The sequence below is a fragment of the Peromyscus leucopus genome, chromosome 13, assembly GCF_004664715.2.
Source record: "Peromyscus leucopus breed LL Stock chromosome 13, UCI_PerLeu_2.1, whole genome shotgun sequence".
Taxonomy (NCBI): Eukaryota; Metazoa; Chordata; class Mammalia; order Rodentia; family Cricetidae; genus Peromyscus; species Peromyscus leucopus.
In genome coordinates, this window is record NC_051074.1 from 25581960 (window position 1) to 25592009 (window position 10050).

Consider the following 10050-nt stretch of genomic DNA (forward strand, 5'->3'; position numbering starts at 1 on the left):
TCCAGCTCTGTGTGTTCAGCTGTTCACCCCCCTGGCCTGCCTATCTCCAGGACAGAGCTAAAGAAAGAAATCCTTTCAGGTGGATTTGCTTTTCTGTAAGCATCTCTTCAGTACAAACATTTTTGCAAATAGACACAGAACAACTTACTGGTTTCCTGGGCTTCATTCTTCATGACCTCCCCACTTCTTTAAAGCATTCAGTTGCTTCGGTTTTTTTCCATTATGGGATTTTAGGTTGCTAATACATGAAGGAGATATTTTAAAATCATTGAATTTGTGCTGTTCAATGAACAAGGACCTGGCTGGTTTTCAAGGTGGTTTTAGGACATCTGTGATAAAAATAATACAGAAGAAGGGAACTATGGATTCATCCATTGGAGCAGCTACTACAGAAAATGAAATTCCTGACAAAGGTAACTCATTTAACACCTGTAGTGCCCATACAGATGGAAAGAACTGGCATTTGAGCAAATTCCTCCTGTAAGAGAACTTGGCAATAGAAACAACATCTTCTCTCTTGAGTTGGCAATGTTTTCAGGAATGTATGACCACCTGTTACCTTGTTTATCTCCCTTACACAACCTCACAATAAGATTCAGGAAGAGAAAGATTTTTACAAGGTCTGAGGGGAATTAATATAAGTGGAAGAAGTGAGCATTACTGGTCTTGAGAAAGCAGAGACCACCAAGCTCAAACTGAACATCTGAATCAGTTAAAACCCACATTTTAGAAATATCTATGTTAAGATGGAAGAGTAAGATAGTTTTACAGAATACTTTTCTGAATAAATAAATGAAAACCAAGATAACAAAGGAACAACAAAACTATTTGCCAGTGGAAGAAGCCCAATGCCATTAACCTCAAACAATGGCAGCTGAAATCAGTCAGCCATATGTTACTGTGATGAAATACTCAAGGCAATTAAGTTTTAAGGACAAAAAAAATTGATTTAACTTATTGTTTCAGAGGTTCCATTTCAGAGGTGTCACATGGCTTTGGAATCCTGCTAGTGGTGGCATGCTGTGACAAGAGCTTGAGATCCAGCACACCAATGATTCTGATCCAGGGAGAGCAGAGGCACACTGGCAGACCAAGGTTTCATAGCCTCCTTTAAGGAATTGTTCCTGCTGACTCAAATACTTACCACAGGGCTCCACATTCTAAAGACTCTACCACCTTCTGGTAACATCACCCTGAGGACCAAACCTTTAATGCATCAGCTTTTTTAGTCGTTCATCAGAACCATACTGTTATCATGGAAACAGGAAATACCAGAGGACAGGAAGTGCACCCATTTTCCTGTCTGTTAGAAAACATATCTGTTTGCACACAGTATCACGAGTCTGAAGTGAAGACATTAGGGTGATTTTGCCCTTTGTTCTTGTTACAGTGTCATAGAAAAGATCACTGGAAAGAAATATGTGAAGCAGAAGAGACCAGTTTCAGGCAAAAGTGGCAGACTCATCTAATAAAAAGGAAAATTGAAAGAAAAGAGAAAGACATAGGTATATTTCTAGAATAGATGATATGCTAGAAAAATATATGCAAAATGATCAATAGCAATACTACCAGAATATAAGAAATATTCTTAAAACTTGTGGGCTGAGATAGTCAGAGGCCAATTTCCAGACTGGAATCAGCTGTCTTTGGAATGACGTTCAATGCCCCAACACAAGAGTGAAAGGCAATCAAAGGGCTGTGAAGGAAGGACAGGGTGAAGTTAGTCATTATTCACAGCTAGGATGTTACTTTATAATAAAAGCAAACATGAAAAGTCTTAGTGGTCACTGTGCTCATGATCCTCTGTGCAAACAAATTTCTCACTATGAATGTGAAGCTGACAAATGGAAACCAATGTGTAAAGAATGGCATGGTGGTTTGAATAGGTTTGGGCTCCATAGACTCTTGTGTTTGGATGGTTTATCCATAGAGAGTGGCACTGTTAGGAGGTATGGTCTTATTGGAGTAGATGCTTGTGGGAGGAAGTGTGTCACTGTTGGGGCAGGCTTTGAGGTCCCATATACTCAAGCTCTGCCCAGTGTGAAACACAGTCTCCTTCTGTTGCCTGTGGATCAAGATGTAGAACTCTCAGCTCCTTCTCCTGCACCATGTCTGCCTGCATGCTGCCATGCTTCTCACTGTGACAATAATGGACTGAACCTCTGAAACTGAAAGCCAGCCCCAATTAAGACCCCAACTTTTATAAAGGCATTTCCTTTCACTATCAAAGTTGCCGTGGTCGTGATGTCTCTTCACAGCAATAGAAACCCCAACTCAGACAAACGGAGAGGTTGTATTGAAAGGATGAGTAAAATAGAGAGGTTATATCAAAAATAGGAGCAAAGAGCAGTGCTCTTACTTCAGTATAGAATGGACAAAAGAGAACTGTGACAATTACATCACAAAGGAAGAATATAAATTGGTATGTCTCAATGGCATGGAAGGATTATTAACAGAACTCAGGACATGGGTAAGGGAAATGACATCATGCTAATGATTTCATCTGCTAAGGATTTATTTATATGGCTTCAACTAGAATGATCCAGTTCATAAATCCAAAGAGTTCCAATCGTTTACTAGATTTTATAGATCCTTCTAAACCTTAGAGCAATGCATCAGAAAATAACAGAATAGGAAAGAGTTATGCAAAATTGAAGTAATTCTTTTAGCTTCCACTTCTCTTAACCTTTCCAATAAATTCAGAAGAAATCAAGCATAATATATGTGAACTTTGTTCATGTCTTTTGCCGGGGGAAGAATCCCTTGATGAGCAGGATGAATTTTGCTGGATATGAAGGCCAATGGTACCTTTGCAGAGGAAAATATTTCTTTTGAGCATTAGAATTAGGCTGAAGGTTGTCCACAGTTTAAGTAAAGAATGCTCTATTCCTATACTATTCTCCAGTGTTGAAAGCAGTTGCTAGTGTGGTCTATACCGTCTTTCACCTGAGTTTTTATTTAACCGAATAAGTACCTAGACCACACCCCTGGCACTCGTGTTTAAAGAATAACTCCCTTGCATGCTCTCCCATGAACACTTCACTAATTGAGTTGTGTGTGTGATGACACAGCCGTCATCTCTCCATATGTCCTCAAATTTGCCATTTCTCTATGCACAGATGGCGTCGTCCTGCTGCAAAGGCTGTCATTTTTTCCTGCGGGATTTTTCTACCTATAGCTGTGTTCTCAGCCTCCACAAGGGGCCAGCTGGAAATACAGGAGAGCTAAGGCCCCAAGAGAGGCCCCAGGCATTGATGAATGGGAGCTGGGGCATAAACACTCCAGCTTTCCTACCCGTCAGGTGAACCAACTCAGAAAGCCATCTCCCAGCTTCCCAGCTGTTGGTTTCGGATGGAGGCATAACCCTTTATTCCTCCTTCCCTGTCTCTCCTGCTTTCCTTTGGTGCTTCCTAGGAGGAGCTCTTGAATCAGCCAACCGTGTTTACTTCGATGCTGTCTCACCATCTACTTCAGAAGAGTGGTGTTGCCATGCCAAAGAAAGCTGAGACTATTCATGATTTGTGCCTTGATGCATGGAAACAGGAGGAGCCTTTCTATGCAGCCAATCAGTGCCAGCCAAATAAGGAGCAGTGGCTTGTCATTCAAGTACGGTTAAGAAGTCAGATGTAAAGCCGGCGGTGGTGGCACACGCCTGTAATCCCAGCACTTGGGAGGCAGAGGCAGGCGGATCTCTGTGAGTTCGAGGCCAGCCTGGGCTACGAGTTCGAGGCCAGAGTGAGTTCCAGGAAAGGCGCAAAGCTACAAACAGAAACCCTGTCTCGAAAAAAAATCAGATGTGTGGTGTGTTTTAATTTTATTACAGATGTCTTTGTCATCTCAAGATGAATTTATGTTGGATGAATTTATGTTGGCTCTGTTTTCTAAGCTGGCTCATTGAGAGACATTTGATCCACACAGACATCAAATCAACAGGCACTGGAGGATGCTCTCCTAAGGGAGGTGGCAGAGAGATGATTGCCAGCTCATATAACTTGCAAATCTCAATAAAAGAGTGCTAGTGTATAGAAATCAAATTTCAGGAGCAATAATTTCATCAGTGTATTTTATGCTGAAATAGAATATTTATGAGGAAAGTCCTGGGGCAGAGACATCCCTTAATTTATTAGGTTGGCTTTTGAAATATTGAGAAGTTACTCCATTATAGGCCTATAGATTTATTTTTCAAGTTTACAGATTTTGGAAAAAAGGTAGGATGGGTGGATTCAAGAACACAGAACTCTGAGAGCCAAGGATCTATCTTCAGTTTCAGGATTACTTGCTAAAAACATCCTGTGCTCCTCATTCACATTCACAACATTAACGGAACAACGTCAACTAGGCAGAAACTTGAGTCAGATGGGAAGAGGAAACCCCAGTTGAAGAACTGATTCCATCAGAGTGGCCCGTGGGCATGTCTATGGGACATTTTCTTGATTAATGACGAATGTGAGAAGGATTATCCCACTGTGGACTATGTGCCGGCTGGGAAGATAGTCCTTGCTTGTATATGAATAAAAGCTGAGCAAGCCATGGAGAGCAAGTCAGTAAACAGTGCTCCTTTGTGCTCTCCACTTCGGTTCCTGATTCTAGTTTTCTGATGAACTGTATAACTGTAGCTCCTAAGCCAAAGAATTCCTTTCTCTCCTGAGTTGGTTTGTTTTATCAGAGCAACAGAATGCAAACTAGGATGCTATCTTCTTTCCTGTTCCACTTGCGTAAGTGTATGTGAATACAGCATGTGAACACAGCAAAGAGTAAGCCGCCAGTGAGTTAACACTGGATACATTATCCACACGAGGTTAACTAGTTGAATCAGCTTTGCCACTGGTCTCCTCATCTGTGGAATCCAACCTAGCAGAGACTATTGAGTTTCTTTCCTGTTTTTTTCCCCCTGAGATAGGGTTTCTCTGTGTAGTTTTGGAGCCTGTCCTGGATCCTGCTCTGTAGACCAGGCTGGCCTCGAACTCACAGAGATCTGCCTGGCTCTGCCTCCTGAGTGCTGGGATTAAAGGTGTGCGGCACCACGGCCCAGCTGTTTCTTTCTATTTCTAAAGGTAAATGATTCCGTGTGTTCCATCTTTTTTGCAGAGGCTTCACCAAATTATGTAGCTTGATGACTTCTTATTTATGTATATAACCCACACATCCACTATACATTTCTCCAAAGAAAATAGTGGCAGGACTTACATAATTATAGAACAGCTTTACTCATTTTGAAATTCATATGACTAGAATCATAGTGTATGCTCTTCTCCACTCAATGAGAGATTTCATCATGGCATTGAAACCTATGGTAACTTGTTGTCTCTAGTGTATGAATGTATGGCTACTTATTTGTTTACTCTAATATTGAAAATTAAGGTATCCCGATCTTGCTTATCACAAATATAGCTATTTTTTTAAGTGTTAGCACTAGACTTTTATTGATCACTGAGGTTTGAATTCTGAAATACTAAACATCTCTATGGTTTTGTCCCTGCAAATTCTTAAACAAGCAATGTTTCAAGGACCAAGTTCACACATGGAAACACATGGGAATGTTTTGAAGATTTGTTGTGACTTTTGGAATTACAAGCTTTTGCTAGCAGTGCTGACGTCACTAGGGACTCTTCTTCCTCTTCTGAAGAGGAAACACTTGGTTCTTCACTCCTATTCCATACTTATTCCGAAGACAAATGAACACAAAGAATGGAAAAATAACAAGAACCGGAATAATGCTCACCCAGTTATTTTTCTTGGATTTCATTTGTTTTGGAGGTGGAGGTAGAGTTGGAGGTGGAGGTGCAGGTGCAGGTGGAGCTGAAATTGGAGGTGGAGGTGGAGCTGCAGTTGGAGGTCGAGGTGGAGATGCAGGGCCACTGTCCACACTTCCCCCAAAGCCATGGGCCAGGCAAAATGGTGGCTGCCAACCAGAGTTGCAGTGGCAGTGGTGTAAATTGTTACAGACCCCTTGCATATTGCATGTCTCTGGTGAGCAACGACTTACCCAAATTGACTTATTGACACACTTCCTACTAATGCACACATGCTCTGGACCACAGTCTGTGCCATCTTTCACGTGGCCAATGTCAGGTATTGTCATCCCAAAATGGTAGTCAGTCCCCCAACAGGTGACACCATTGAGGTGTGTCCAGTGAACACTGGAATGGTCTTTCAAAGAAGGAAGAGCTTTTACATTCTCACACTGCACTCTCCCACAGAGGATGTCTGAGTCCTTACATCTTAAGTATGTACTCCTGAATAGACCACAGTTGCCAAAACAGTCACCTTGGCTGTTGATTTCCCTGTAGCATCTCTGAGCTGCGCTCCTGGCTTCTTTGCCAAAGATCTGCTGACACCGTACATCTCTGTTGTTACATCTCTTTTCATAGCAGTGGCCACCATCTTTACAGGAGCTCCCATCAAGCAAATACACATCCTTAGGGCACTCATGTGAATGTCCATCGCACCATTCTGGAAGGTCACATTCATTCTCCTTTGCTCTGCACACTGTGCCAGATGGCATGATCTGGCTATCTTTGTAGCAAAGCCCAAAAGCACAGGCAGCCCCACGTTTGAGGGTACAGCCCATCGTACAACATGGATCTGCTGTACATTTTTTCCAAGATCCACAATCACACTGCTCTCCATCATCAACCACACCATTCCCACAGGACTTTAATTTGTATATACTTACTGGCTTTTTTTCCTTGCACATACAGTTGGCAGTAGCATAGACTTTCCAAAAGTCAGCATAACTACAGTTACTGAAATTGAGGGTGCCACTGTCTGTTGGAACCATTAAGCATCGTTCCATTCCACAGGTACATGAACCCTCATCATGCAGCATACCCAAATTATGACCCATTTCATGTGCTGTAATTTGTCCAAAATGAAAAAGATTATCTCCGATCAGACAATCAACTCCACAATTATCCCATGGCATACAAACAATTCCAACATAGGCTAAACCAAGATACCCTTAAAAATCATATAGCACAAAAAGATGTGCAATATCATTTTGAATACGATTATTAAGGCTGATAGCTTTCCAAAAACAAAAGTCTGTCAGGAGATCATGTATGTTATTCACTGTTATTGGATTTCCTTCATTCCACATCTCAACTCCAAGCAAAACTACCTCAACATCCAGTGTAAGGTAAATCTCATTTATTAAACCAACAATGATCAATATTTCCTATAACACACGTAACTGATTGCCATTCAGATAACAAATTCGCTCATGGTCAACAACCAGTGCTAGCTCAAGAAAACTCTTGTGGGTCCACCAGCCCTCATAGCCACTTTGCATCAGTGTGGGGTTATCATTCCCGTGGAGCTTCATTTGCCATGCTAGCTCCTCTTCTGTCAATGAGCACCTCATGGAGAGTAATTGTGTCTCCTCGCTGTGTATCTTGTGAACCAAATGTTCAAATGTGGAAGAAAGGTTCTTGGGCTTGATTTCATATACTGTCCCATTTACCTGTAATATTCCTTGAATGCCTCCAAAAGAGGTGGTAAGAGCAACCATGGAGTCTGGGTCTCCATCCATATAGCCAAGGTAGTAGCAATCCTTCTGGACAAAAAGGCTTCTGGACAAATGGATGGTCCTTGTGTAGAGCACCTTGGTCAGTGTAAGTGAAAACAGAGAGCTGTCTTGATATGAAAGCCTTTTTGGCTTTCATGTAGATAAAATGTCTCTGACCCCCAAAGTGCAGACTATAGGTCAGCCATCCCATAGCCCACATTGTTCTGTTGCCTGTGACCCATAAGGGTATCACTACTTCTGGGAGGCTGGTGTGTTGAGCTTGCTAAGTCACAAATATAGCTTTTTATAAATATCTTTATGCATATATCTGGTTAGGTCTATGACATTTCCCTTGGGTAGGTATCCAGGGACAGAATTTCAGGGTTGCGGTGCATATACATTTAATTTGCAGGACTCTGCTGAAGTGTTTCCCATGAGGTAGTATATCTTCCCACTACTATCAGATGGAGTCCCCCCACCCAGTCCTTAAATGAAAGAATTGAGCTGAGAAACAGTTGAAGCGAAAGTTGACTTAGCAAAGCAAAACCCATGTGCCGGAGGAGGTTCAAGGTGGGCAGACGCAAGGTGAGAAAATAGTCAATGGTTCTGGGTTGTGGAATTTTAAGTTTTTTTTTTTTTCCAGACAGGGTTTCTCTGTGTACCTTTGGAGCCTGTCCTAGAACTCCCTCTGTAGACTATGTTTTTTTTTTCTTTCTTTTTTTTAAATGGTTCCCTTCACTGCTGTGACAGCATTGTTAACTTTCTACCTTTAGATATCATCTTTGTTTCAACCTACTCTACTGGGCATGCTCTGGAGTTGGGATGTCCCTGTGGCTTGCTTCCCTGCTTATCAGGATGTTTGCTGGTGGACACGTGTGATCATTTTAGAAACTGCCCTGGGACCTTAAATTTCTGATTTGGTGGAAGAACCTAGCTGCAGCTTTAAGGATGGTAAGCCACAAAGGGGCATTTTAACCACCAGGGGCACAGCTCCTAAGGCAGAGCTGTGGCTTCCTTGAGTGGCTCTCATTGAGCTACCTGCCTACTTAGGCAGGGTGTCCTAACCAGAAAAGAGATGATTGTCTATGACACCATCTACCCCCCTGCTAGTCTGTCTAGCTACCTACTCCAACTTTGCTTGTAAACAGCATAAAGTTCTGGGAAATTTCTTTCTCCCTTTCATAGTCCCTGGATCCTAGTTCACATGTGCACTGCCACACACAACTCAACAGACGTCCTTAGGGGAAAAACTGACTTTGCTTCAGGCATTTGAACTCATCAGTTTGCCCAAATCCTCGCTCACTTCATTTCCCATCATTCTCTGGCATGTGTGAGCTGACACACCTGTTCCCTTTTCCTTTGTAAGAAATCAGTTGCTGCTCACTCGCTGTTGAGGGGCCACCCTGGGTCTGTCTTCCAGCCCACCCCAGTCTTACTGTGTACACACCCCTCTGCGTGGTTTGAATCATGTTTTGTTAATTTTCTGCTCATTTTGAAGTTCCTGCAATGAGAGTATTGAGATCCATCATTCTCAGAATGCACTGCTGTATTTTGACATTGAGGTAAAACACAAGTACAGAGACAACTTTGATTTGTTTTAGAATCATAATGTTTGGAGCACTCATATTCCACTGACATCTTCTTCGTGAGGATGTAGGATCAAAGTCAGTTAAAGTTATGCTTGAAGTGCCAGACACTCAGAGTTATTACCTAACAGCTCTTCTTTCATCCGTCTTCCTCCTGTGGCTCTCTTCAAATCCTTCCATGTTTCCTCTCCCGCAGGTCTTTCCTTACCTCCACCGATCTTTCTCACCGTCATCCCCAAATGATTTAGAACATAACAGTAAAAGGCAAAAATGGTGAAGAGAAGAAGAGGGCCAAAAGGCTAAGATGATCGTGGAGAGGAGTGTGTTGTTTTATGTGTATAACACAGGGTGTGTGCGTGCATTTAATTTCTAAATCAAAACACATAGGCTTAGGCTGAAATGAGTAACTCTTTTTGAGCTTGGTTCTAGGTGAAAAGGAAGCTTATTTTGTAATAGTTTGTAAAGATCTAGATAATTTATACAAAGACACCGTGGCTTGATCTCTTCCTCATATTGGGTCTATGGCATCAGAAAAATTAAAAGTAATTCTCTTTAGACACAGATTTCCTAATTTCCTTGGAACTTGTCAGCCAGACTTCCAAAGGGAATTCTCCCTTCTTCACTTCACCTCAAAGAGGCCTTGGACATGCTAGGTAAGGACTTAACCACGGAACAAACCCTTTAGTCCAAGAATTACTTTCCTGAATTGCTCGATAGAGTTCAAATCCTGCTATTGTTTTAGGAAATAAAACAAAACCATCATAAAAACAACAGAAAGTCTGGAAACAGAAACCCTCTCTATTATTTTTAGAAGGCGATTTTCTTTCTAGAGGAGATGGGGATCCTGATTTGGCTCAAATATTTTTATTTTTTTCTGAATTAAGAGTTGACCATTAGAGTTCATGTTGAATTCATGTGATCATTAAACTATTATAAATGACCGTGTTGACATTGGTT

At 41.7% G+C, this 10050-nt stretch overlaps 1 pseudogene; it reads right to left on the bottom strand.

The window, feature by feature from the left end:
* Window positions 1-1442: 1442 nt before the first annotated feature.
* LOC114696397 lies at window positions 1443-9326 on the bottom strand (annotated as a pseudogene).
* Window positions 9327-10050: the final 724 nt, after the last annotated feature.